The sequence below is a fragment of the Mustela nivalis genome (assembly GCF_964662115.1).
Source record: "Mustela nivalis genome assembly, chromosome: 12".
NCBI lineage: Eukaryota > Metazoa > Chordata > Mammalia > Carnivora > Mustelidae > Mustela > Mustela nivalis.
Window position 1 is genome coordinate 103,503,021 of NC_139031.1, and position 12,678 is coordinate 103,515,698.

The 12,678-nt window shown below is 41.8% G+C and overlaps 1 protein-coding gene across 4 annotated transcripts in view; it reads left to right on the plus strand.

Annotated features, from left to right (window-relative positions):
* Positions 1 to 12,678, plus strand: part of VPS41 (VPS41 subunit of HOPS complex) — a 175,983-nt gene that overhangs the window by 108,836 nt on the left and 54,469 nt on the right. The gene's annotated exons all lie outside the window — the stretch shown is intronic.

A 12,678-nucleotide genomic window follows, 5' to 3' on the forward strand; every position in this document is an offset into this window, starting at 1 on the left:
TCATCACTTGGGACCTGAGTGAAGCAGGTCAAGAACTTTTAAGTTTTGAAACTTTGCTGTAGAGTCCCTCTTTTCTAACTGTATTTCCAATTTTTACATGGTATTTTTGTAGCCAGCTTTGAAGGTAAGTAACTGTGGGTTCAGGTTCTGTTGTTTCCTGCCTGGACTTAGGACAGTTGCTCTGTGCACTCTCATCTGGAAAAGGTGAGGCGGAACATCTTTCCCACAGGTTGTGGCTGGGAGTTCAGAGCACTTGTGCACGCACAACTCATCACACGGAGCTGACACCTGTTCCTGTCCACCTGTACCCTCTGAATAGAAATTTTCATCTTCACTGGTCCGGGCCCAACTGCTGTCACCTTTTCTCTGGATCCCTGCAGCAGCCTCCTGATGGGGCTGTCCCCTACCACTGTGAATTACAGTGATCTGGTCTCCCCACTGCAGTCAGCATACAAACCAGATCGTGTCCCCACCCTTCAGCCTGTCCCCATTGTTCCTGGCATGGAGAGGAGACTCTTGGTTTGAGCACAGGGGTCTGTGCTGGCCCTCCCCAGCCTCCACAGTATTGGCCGAGACAAGGCTTCTCCTTGGTGTCTGCACTGCAGCCACACTGGCCACCGTTCACCCAGCCATGCTCCCTCTTCAGGTCTCTGTAGAAGGCCCTTCTCGCCTCTTGGCACTTCCTTGACCCTTAATCATTCCTCAGCTCAAATATTGCTTGAGAAAGCCCACCGGGAGATCCCTCGGGACCTTGACAATGAGGTCAGACCCTCCCCTGTGAAGCATGGGTGTGATTGTGCGTTGTTCAGGGCAGTAGGTCCCTTCCCCCACACTGTAAGGTCCCCGAGAGCTCGCGCTGGGTCTGTTCTTGCTCACTGTTTGTATCTCCGGGGCGTGGCCCAATGTATGTCCAATGTAATACCGGGTATTGAAGGGATCCGTGATTCAGGGAAACACCTATTCGGGAGAAGGATGCCAAGAAGGAGCTACCACTACTTTTTACATCTTAGTCTTATAACTTAGTGTAAAAGTGATACAAACAGAAAGGATGAGAGGAGAATGACTTTTGCCAATTAAACAGATACAGTATAAGCTGTTTGGGGACTGTTTAGAACAAAGCAGTAGGAGACAGAGTTGTGTGACAAAGAAGTTTTTGCCACATAAGTCAGCTGAGAAGTTCCTTTACCTATTTGGATGATGGGTGGGGAGTATCACTTTGAGGGGTTTTTGTAACAAGGTGAAGCGAAATCATTTGCCTATGACTGTGATTCTAAAACCAGAATGGTGTGTATTACTCCCATGGCTCATATGGTCAGAGCATTTCAGTCTGGGATATTTTGTACTTGAAGACAGAAGTGGATGGTAGGGTTTTAACAATTTTTTGCCTTAGAAAGAGAAATAAGTGCATAGTTGGGATTGCTCAGAGTATGGACAAAGCAGGCCTATGTAGGATATAATGGTTTGAGAAGAACTGAGGAACAAGACTGGAGAAGACTGGAAACTACCAGGTCACGATCATTACTTCAGTGTCTATCTTCTTTTCTGCCTCCCAGCAAAATCCTCTGAACACCTCCCGGCATAGTGTCCTGATAGAGAAGTGTTCCAGTTTCTTAAATACAGATGGGGGGGGGTGGATTTTAAACTCTGGGAGTTTTTAAGGATGGAAGACTTACCAGGAATAAAAGTGTCGCAGGTGTCCCCTCCTTAGCTGATGTTGGTCGCTAACACATGAGGCGTGGGCCATTTCCCTGTGTGCTTTAACGAGCATTGGTTCACTTCACCCTCATCACAGCCCCTGTGACCGTGGGGGCTCAGGGATGTAAACATCTGGTGTCAGATCTTACTCTAGTGGCGTTAGAAATGGACAGGATCTAACTGCAGAACCACCACCAGCTTCTGGAGACACAAGGCAGTTTGCCGAATTCCTGTATGACCTTGATGAACTTGCTTCACTTTCCAGAGTCAGGCTTTCCTCACTGTAAAGTGGAGGTGATAGTATCTACTTTTGCAGTCGGTTGTGAGAATGAAACTGAAGTAATGCTTTTATCACAGTGCTTGGCATACAGTAGGCACTCACTGAATCATGGTAGTGATTATCACTGTGCAGACTTCCAGCCCAGTCCTGTGACTGCTAATAGCTGGCCCAGTGGTGGCCCCAGAGCCCTGGGATCACGTTATTGAAGTATAGTTCATCTGTCCTACAATTTACGTGAAATAGACCGTGTGTGGGTCCTGGCAATATCACATTACTGGCGTTTTACTACTATGGTTAGTGGTTAAGTACCATTTTTCCCCCTCTTGAGAGCAAACCTTTAAGAATATAAACCATTTCCACAGCAGGAGGCAAAGTGATTTAGATAAGAGTCCTTGATGAGGATAGAGGAAAAGAGAAATATTAGGAGGTCTGGATTACAATTTGCTTTAGCCCTGAACAGTGTGAGCCACTGTTCTTTAGTAAATGAGGTGAAAATGGCATTGAGGTTAAAGAACTATTGGTGGCTGTACATTTCTTAGAAGCCAGATGTTTGTAACTCTTTATTTATAAGTCCGAATCTTGAGAAATACACAAGAGCTTTCGCTCTCCATAGGATATTAGTTGATTCTTATAAATGAAAAATAATAATGATAATAAGGATTAAGCTTACTGGGCAGTCACCAACCCATGAAGACATTCTCGGTACGTAAGGTTTTTAGGGTGGCACTTCTTTTTCCAAACTACATCGTTAAAAGTGGGTTATGGTTCTAAGCCTGGCATACTTATTTGAACTTGGGTCTCTTGCGGTATTACAGGACTCCCTCTCTCTTTGGCCAAAGTCTTTCACCATAGGAGTCCAAAGACTTTCACCAAAGTCTTCCATGGGCTTCATGGGGCAGTTAGACAGTGTGGAGAAATGAAGCCAGTGTTTGTGGGTCATTTTCTGGGTGTCTCCTTCCAGGGATAGAGGACTTACATGCAAGGAATTCATGAACGACTTCCCAGTCTTGATTTCATTTGGAAGCTTATTTCGAAAAAAACTAATAAAGGGAAAAAGACTATATGGGAATCTATTTAAAATGGCAGAAGCCAGGAAGAAAGAGAGGGCGGAAGGGGAAGGGACATCTTTTTCTCTTTAATTAAGCAGTGTTCATATCTTCAGTTGGTTATATGCTGTGGCTCTTAGAATTTAGCACATTGTTCTATTTTTAGCCTCTTGATTGATTGGGAAAACAGTGACCTGGAAATCAGACATCTGTGTAGTGGTGGAGGCGAGCTGTGAGGTGGATGTCTTTTCTGGATCTAAGCGTGCCTCACCATCCACCTGTTGGGCTGTGCTGACCCAGTCATGCAGGTTCCAGCAGGAGACAGTTGTCCTGCCCTGAGTCACGTGGCTCATCCCATAGCCTGAGGCTCAGCAGGAATTGGGACATCGCTGGCATCCTTCACGGTGTTTTTGCTTAAGGATCTAGCTTTGAATGGTGTTCTGTTATAATTCAGTTTGACTCTGTAATCTCTTAATTCTTCTGTTATGCATTAAATTTTTTCCCTGACATTTTATTATGAAAAAATGTAAACATACAGACAGGTGAAGAATTTTCACAAAAATAGTGAGCACCCACATACTCAGCCCTTAGGTCCTGCAATGAGGATTTTATTGTACTTGCTTTATGACATGCCTATTCCTGTAGCCACTCCTCCCACTCAGTATGGGAGACTCAGATGTTTGTTGTTGTGTGTTAAATTCATAAATTTTCTCAGTAAAACAAGTATTGGCAAGAGATCTGAAACACCTGATGTAACAAATATGTTTTGTTCCTTTTTTGAAAATGACCACCAAGCACATGCCAAGTAGAATTTCATTTGATCTTCACAGTGATCCAGATGAGTAGGGGCTGTCATCCCATTTTATCCCATTCTTCTATCTGAAGAAGCTGAGGTTCAGAAGGGTCAGGTAACCTGCTCAAGATCATTCCATTCTTAAGCAAAGAAGCAGCGTTTGAACTCAGGATAGACTGAGTTTCAAAGGTGTTGCTCTCAACCCTGTACTATATGTTCTTCCATGCGTTCTCTCTCTAAACCTGTCCTTCGTTACAGCCAGAGGAACTGATGAGAAGGATAGAGGCTTACTCTGGGCATTCAGATAAAAACCATAGGGTAGAAACTGTCTAGAATCCAAACACCCATTTTAATATGACAGCAATCGTGTCTGCTCACCTGTTCTTCAAATAGCCAGATGAAGTGGAATTGTTTTTTCTTTATTTTGGTTCAGCAAAGTATCTCCTTTAGAGTAGAGAATTTAGTTTCCCTTGTTTTATTCTAGGGCTGATAGCCCTTCCTTGTTCTTCCTCCAAATTGCTAGGGAATATCTAGACTATAGTTGCTTTGGGTGACTAACAAAATGATTTCTAAGGAAAGGGAACCAAGTCCAGATTATGATGTGATTCTTTCAATTGTCTGAGAAAGAAGAAACGCTATTGTTTGCTATTTTTTAGTGCTTGTAGTTGATGCATCAGGGTAGTTTTGGGGGTGTTTTTGGTCTCCAAAATTGTTTTTTAAGTTTATTTTATTCTGGGAAGAACACGTAAGTTGAGATCTACCCTCTGAAATTTGTAAATGTACAATACATTATTGTTGACTGTAGGCACACTGTCATATGGCAGATCGCTAGATCTCATTCATCTTACCTACCTGAGACCTTAGGCCCATCACTCAGCAATTTCCCATTTTCCCCTTCCTTCCACCCTTGGCAACCACCATTCTGCTCTTTGACTCTATGAGCTTGACTTTTCTAAATACGTTAGAAATGGAATCATGCAGTATTTGTCTTTGGCTTGTTTCATTTAGTGTAATGTCCTCGGGGTTCATCCATATTGTTGCCTGTTGCGCGGTTTTCCTCCCTTTTTAAGACTCAGTAATGTTCCAGTGCCTGGGTCCACATTTTCCTTCACCTTCCTCTGTTGATGGGTATCTAGCTTGCTTTCTATATCTTGGCTATTGTGAAGAGTGCTGCAGTGAACGTGAGATGCTAATGTCATTTTAAGATCCTGATTTCAATTATTTGGATACATACCAGAAGGAGGACTGCTGGGTCATGTGATAGTTGTATTTTTAGTTTTTTTGTGGACCCTTTATGCTGTTTTTCATAGTGCGATGCCAGTCTGCATTCCTACCAGCCATGTGGGGGAGTTCAGGTTTCTCCACATCCTCACCAACATTTGTCTTTTCTCTTTTGACAATAGCCTATTTACAACTTAAAGTATAACTGCTTGGTTTGACCCTTTTGACCCAGCAGGTCCGTCCCCATTACCTTTTCTGTCATGTGAGCAGTGTGTCCTAAGCTGCTCGCTGGATCACTGCTCATCCGTGCTGCTTCCTGAGCGCGAAAGTTGAGCGGATGAGCTGATCTTATCAGCTTAGCTCTGTCGTTTAGCCCAGTACTGTGCTGAGAGTATCAATTAGAAGAGATGTAATTAAATTGCAGGCTAAACTTGCTTTAAATGCTTTTTTCCTATGTGTACTATGGGCTCCTGGCTTGCATGTGTTTGTTATCTTGCCTAATAGGCATCTCTTCTCTCTTACTCCTGTCTGTTAGGTCCTCTCCACAGTTTGCTGATATAAAGCATGGTCATGCATCTGCTTCATAGCACAGCCCTGAAGATGTTGGCCTGTTGTGGTTTCCAAATGCATTTTCTTAGATCAGTGGTCAGACTGACAGAGTGTCCAAACTTCCTAAAAATCCTGTGGATAGTATATCCAGTCCATTAAGAAATACTAGCATCTGGTGACTTAAGGGTTGGATTCTCTAGAGAGGAATGTGCTATCACAAAGGGGCCTGGGTGCTTTCTCGTAAGTGAAAGATATTCATTCCTGTTTATATTTGCTTGAGAAATTCTTGTTTGTTTGCTCTCTTAAGAATCTTAGAGGTCCAGATCTATAGCATATTATTTTATTTAGCTCCAGTGAAGACATCAGATCCTCCAGGTCCCATCTAATGGGCATTTTGAAACCCACAAAGGGAAAACAAAGACCAAAACAAAAGCATCTGCCGCCACAGAACACCCCCCCCCCCCCCGGAGAGCGGTCAAGGCCATAGCTTGTGATCCTGGTACCTGTAGCACACTTCTAACCTGAGCAGCTCCATGCGACCACCATCTGAGAAAAGGAAGACTTCAAATTCCTGCTTGTGCTGCCTTCCGCTCAGGTGACTTTAGTCAAGTTACCTAAGCGCACTGAGCTTCAGTGTTCTGCCGTGAAGGAAGTATAGGGTTGAAATCCTGTGTGTTCAGTATTGTACGCATTGCCCCTTGAATGGGGAATATTCCTTAAATAGGAGCTGTTAGTAATATACTATCATTTTCAGTTACATTGTGAGAGAGAAAAACTGGTTTCTTTTAACAACGGTCTTTTTTTAATAATCGGAAGACAAAAATACCATTGTCCATAAAGTCAACTGAATGAGAATTGGGGGAAAGGTGTAAATAAGCTTTGATTGAATTATCCTGAAGAAATTAACATATTTCATAGCTACATTTTTCAATAAAATATATCTATAAATCTATGATACAGGTGCAAGTAATCAAAAATATTGATTATCACTTATAGGTCTGAATATACTGATAGTGACATAATCTACTTGTGAATTATTTGGAGAATGGTCTTTTTTTTTTCACAATTGTAATTATTTTATATTAACATTCACAGTGAAATTCTTAATTAAGTCTGCATGCCTCTTTTACAAAAGTGCATTTTATAGATATAGTTAATTTTTTTTTCTCCTTTAATAGTAGTTTTATTTTTTTTATTTTTTATTTTTTATAAACATATAATATATTTTTATCCCCAGGGGTACAGGTCTGTGAATCGCCCGGTTTACACACTTCACAGCACTCACCAAAGCACATACCCTCCCCAATGTCCATAATCCAACCCACCTCCCCCCAGCAACCCTCAATTTGTTTTGTGAGATTAAAAGTCACTTATGGTTTGTCTCCCTCCCAGTCCCATCTTGTTTCATTTATTCTTCTCCTACCCACTTAAGCCCCCATATTACATCACCACTTCCTCATATCAGGGAGATCATATGATAGTTGTTTTTCTCCGCTTGACTTATTTTGCTAAGCATGATACGCTCTAGTTCCATCCACGGTGTCGCAAATGGCAAGATTTCATTTCTTTTGAAGGCTGCATAGTATTCCATTGTGTATATATACCACATCTTCTTTATGAGAATGGTCTTTATATTCAGACCTAAAATCTTGATTTTTGCCCTTTACAATTGAGTGCTGTGAAGTGTGTAAACCTGGTGATTCACAGACCTGTACCCCTGGGGATAAAAATATATGTTTCTAAAAAATAAAAAATTTAAAAAAAAATCTAAAGTACATTGTAAGTATGTTTTTAAAATGAAAATTTTTTAATTTACATGAAACGAAATGTTTTCTCTTATGTTATAAACACCACGCCTGCCCTTAGGGAGCTTATAGTCATGATTATTGCTGTTTTCACCCTTATCCCTACCCCTGGAAATAAGTTAACCTGCCTTGTACTGTATCTTGTTTTATTTCCATTTTTGCATAGCATGTGTTATTACTATTATTATTATTGTTATTCATTATTATTTGCTTCTAGATTCACAGTGCCTTTTAAGTCAGGCAGGGTCTTTTGCATTCTGATGCTTCTGAAAGAATGTTTTATACCAAATTGGTGCTCAGTAATGCTTTATTAAGTAGTTGATGACCCTCAAAGATGTAAGACCCAAGGTACAAGAAAGTTGTTGTTAATTTCTTTTGGCAATCGTTCTGAAACAGAGAGTGGGTATGCAGTGGTAGGCCCAACAGTACCTGTGTATCTGTGACTGTAACCCCGACCCTGTTGCCCCAGCTGATGATAAAGTTGGTGTTTCTCATGGATAGCTTAACATTTTGTGCTTAGAGGATTCTCAGAAGATGGTGGTAGGGGTAGCATAATTTTTCAACCTGCCTGAGTCATCACCTAAAAATGGAACAACTAGATCCTATAACCAAGGACTCATCAACAACATGTACAACACAACTGAACGACAGAGTAGTCCTGAGAACCCCAGATATAGGTGAGTGGGAGAAGGCACCGACAGCCACAAGATGGGTGATGGTGTCAATGTCTGTGTGAGAGAAAGTAGAGGGGAGCAAGGGGGCATCTGGTGAATTTGAGATCAGAAGAACTTCCAGTCAGCAGGTGCGTATTCCCTGGGGAAGACCACTCGTCAGTGGGCACAGGTTAGGTAAGGGGCTCACAGCCCACTGGCCTCTTTGAACCCTTAGCCGTTGAGCACCTAGTCCTGTGTGCTGAGGCTGGAGGAGGATAAAACCTGAAATCAGGGGCGCCTGGGTGGCTCAGTGGGTTAAGCCACTGCCTTCGGCTCAGGTCATGATCTCAGGGTCATGGGATCGAGTCCCGCATCGGGCTCTCTGCTCGGCAGGGAGCCTGCTTCCTCCTCTCTCTCTCTCTCTCTCTCTGCCTGCCTCTCTGCCTACTTGTGATCTCTCTCTGTCAAATAAATAAATAAAAATCTTAAAAAAAAAAACAACAACCCTGAAATCAGGATATGGACTGTAGAAACAGAAGAGAAGAGACAGAAGTAGGGCAGGGGCAGGGGCAATGCCAGGAAGACTCAGAAAACAAAAGGCCAGGTTTTTAACACTAAATGAAAACAGCATAGGAGGGAACTCTGTAAATTGAAGAGCTTCCCAGTCCCTGTCTCTTTCTAAGAGATCGGGGGACCATGACATCACCCACGGATGAGGACTGGAAAGGTACCAAGGTCTAATCTCATACTGAGGGTTAAGGAAAAGTAAATAAGAAGCAGAAGGACATTGTTGGCAATGAAAACAAGAAACCAGAAAGAGACACCCACAACAAGCTATAAGACATTTCTTTTAAAGTAATAGCAAGACATGAAAAAACAAAGTTCAGAATTTTTGAAAATCTCAAATGAGATGACAGACCTCAAATATTTATAAATAATAGGACAATTTTAAAAATCACAAAGCAATAAGAAAAAAAGGTCTGCAGTGACATGGTAAATACTGAAGACTGGCAAAGATGATTCAGCCTACAAATAAGAGTCCCTGAAGAAAAGAACAAAACAAAGCAAAGGAAAGGAGCAGATATGAGAAAACAATAATTCAAGAAAAGTTTCTTGAAACTACAAAGAAACAAAACTGAAAGCTGTAAATTAAAAATACACCCTTGTGTATCTAAGCGAGTGACCCACGATGAGCACCATCAAGATATATTTGAGTACAATTACTGGACTTCTAAGACAAACAGTCTGTTGGGCATCTCGATCTGTGCTACAAAAGCCACTGGCCACATGGAATCCTTGAAGAGCGGCAGGTGTGGGTTGAGCTGCGCGGCATACAGGATTCTAAAGGCCTAGTATGAAAATAAATAAATGGCCCCATTAATTTTTTATGTTGTCACGTGTTGAAAACATTTTAGATATGTTGTGCTAAATAAAATATATATTTTTTTAAAGATTTTATTTATTTATTTGACAGACAGAGATCACAAGTAGGCAGAGAGAGAGAGAGAGAGAGAGAGGGAAGCAGGCTTCCTGCGGAGCAGAGAGCCCGATGCGGGGCTCGATCCCAGGACCCCGAGATTATGACCCGAGCCGAAGGCAGCAGCCCAAACCACTGAGCCACCCAGGCGCCCCAATAAAATATATTTTTAAAGTTCTACCTCTTTCGGGGCACCCGGGTGGCTCAGTGGGTTAAGCCTCTGCCTTCAGCTCAGGTCATGATCTCAGGGTCCTGGGATCAAGCCTCGCATCAGGCTCCCTGCTCAGTGGGGAGCCTGCTTCTCCCTCTCTCTCTTTGCCTACTTGTGATCTCTCTCTCTCTCTCTCTCTCTCTCTGTCAAATAAATAAATAAAATCTTTTTTTTTTTATTTACCTCTTTTTACTCTTTAATATGGCTACTAGATCATTTAAAATTGCATGTGCAAGTTGTCTCTTTGGCTTGCATTAATATAATACTGGACAGTGTGGATTTAGAACTCTAACCTCCCTTCTGCATCAGTGTCCTCATTCTTCATCCAGAGGACCTCCCTGAATAGAAATTTCCTGTGAATAGTCCTTTTGAAATTTTCTGTCAGTATGCTTGGAATCTTCACTTTTGTCTTTTTCCTTGAATTCTTTCTTCTTGCGTTTCAAGGAATGGCTACTCCAGAAAAAGCCAGGGCACAGCAGCGCTTGCATCTGTGGAGGCAGAAAATGAAAGCTGTGCCTCAGTCCTGACCAGTACCCCCTTGCCATGTCCTTCCTACTCAGAGTGAGCACAGCGCCCCCTGCAGGGCTGGGGCACCATCACCGCACTCTGTAGATCATCTCCTGAGGTAGAGCTGCTGGCTCGGGCTTTCTCTAGAAAAGGCATTCTCTCCTTTTTCTTCCCTCTTCAGCTTTTACCTTCTGGTGTGTTTTAGTGCTCTCCAACCAAGTTTGTCTTTATTGTCTTTGTGATTTATCTTTTCCAGATAACCAGTTTAAAGATGAGCTTCTGTGGTAATAGACCCATAAACTATCTGTATTTAAACTAGCTCTCCTTTAGGGAAAAACAAGTAATCTTCATTAAAATGATTAAAATCACTGGTATGTGTAAAAGAAGAGAATTTTCGGGAAAATAATTAACCAGAACATCCACCGGTCCTTTAAAATTTTGAAATAGAAAACCCCATTTCTACAAAATCAGCCCATAAACTTTTACATCGTTTATGAACGTTCTTCAGGAGAATAAACATTGCCATTCCACATTTCCTTCTCGACACTAATCTTGACACTACTTTTATATGTGACATCTTGTCTTTGTAAATAACATTTTTCCAGTTAGTTTGTAATTTAGCCACTTTGCATTGTCTGCCTAAATTATTACTGATTCTCAGTGAAGTCTGGTAAGATCTAGTACTTAACAAAAGCATTTATTACAGTGTCTGAAATTGAGAAGTGAAATAGCTATGTGGCTCTGCACATTTTCCCTTATTTTCTTTAAGAACACATTAGATTTTCTATCGTTCTTAACAGGAACTTTTCTGTCTTACAAATGGAAGCTTTTGAGGACTGGGAAGTAAGTATGTGGAGCAGGGAAGATTTGGATAGAATTATTTTTCTAGCTTCTCTGTTCTGTTCCTTACAGTGCATTCATTGAAACCAAGGCTTGATGTATATTTGGTTACCTGTAGGAGAGACACTGATACTCTCCATCACTGTGAGCCTAGGCATATTTGGCGTCCTGAATAGGGAGAGTACCTTGTTCACCAACCACTGGCTACATGAAAGCTTCCTGATAATTCCCAAGAATCTGTGGCATCTCTGGCTGGTTGATTGATTGACTGATTGAACTGCTTGTGTAGCATTTCAATGATGAAATGTTATTTAGTAAAAGAAAACTCAAGTCTGTTTCTACCAAATGGGGTTTAACCACTTCAAGAGTGATGGCAATCAGAACCTCTGGTTAATGTACCCGAATGCCTTCTATAATGTGAAATTGCCACCTCTTTGATCACTGGGCCTACATGGCTGCATACTGTCCAGTAGCATCTATATATTCCAGCCCTCCCCTGTCCCTTCCCTACCCCCTACTCCTGTGTACAGCTCCCCCTGTGGGAGCTTCTCTAGAACTTTCCATGCCTGGCTACCCTGGATGTGCTTATCTGTACATGAGGTCATGGTGGCAGTGGTTCTCTGCATATGCACTTCATGTGAACGTGTATCACATTACCATTTTACCAAAAGTAGTTTTAAGTGCCTGAAGAAAAATACTGAGTTCGAGTCACAAAGACTGAGGAAAAGTGTTAGTGGCAGTGCTGGGACCACAGCACCTGTCTTTGGAGCTCCACTCTCTGGTTCTTAACAGGGCACCATCGCCACCTCTGTGATCCAACCAAGGACAAAGCATAAGAAATATTACCTTTTTAATGTTTATGTTACTAACTAGGTAGTATTTTTTTTTTTTTGTCAACCTCAATTTCATTTTGGTGTGAAAATTGTGAAAACAGTTGTGTAAGAAGTTGACATTAAAGATAAAAGACAACATTAAGGGATCTGTAAGGAAAGTGAAGAGGCAGAAGAAAAATTCAGCAGCCCCTCATTTCATCTGTGTTGGGGATTTTATTTCTACTCTGAGTACATGATTTTATAGATGGGAAAAATTATACCTGCAAAAGTTAAATGTTTTTTCCAAGTTCAATTTACTGGAAGTTATAACCCAGATTTCCTGACTCTACATTAAATATTGTTTCTTTTTTTACAGAGGGAGAAGCAGACTCCCCCACTGAGCTGGTGGTCTGATGTGTGGCTTGATCCTAGGTCCCTGGGATCATGATCTGAGCCGAAGGCAGATGCTTAACTGACTGAGCCACCCAGCTGCTGCTACATTAAATATTATTTCTGATACACTATACTGACTTCCTCTAGTTTGGAGAAAAGAGCAGTTTCATCATAGAACTTAACTGAATCTGGGGTGCCTAGTGGCTCAGTTGCTTAAGCATCCAACTCTTGATTTCAGCTCATGTTGTGATCTTAGGGTTGTGAGATCAAGGCCCCACACTGGGCTCCACGCTCAGCATGGAGTCTGTTTGAGATTCTTTCCCCCTCCTTTTCTCCCTCCTCCTCTGGTCTTCCTGCTTTGCCTGCACTTTCTCATAAATAAATAAAATCTTAAAA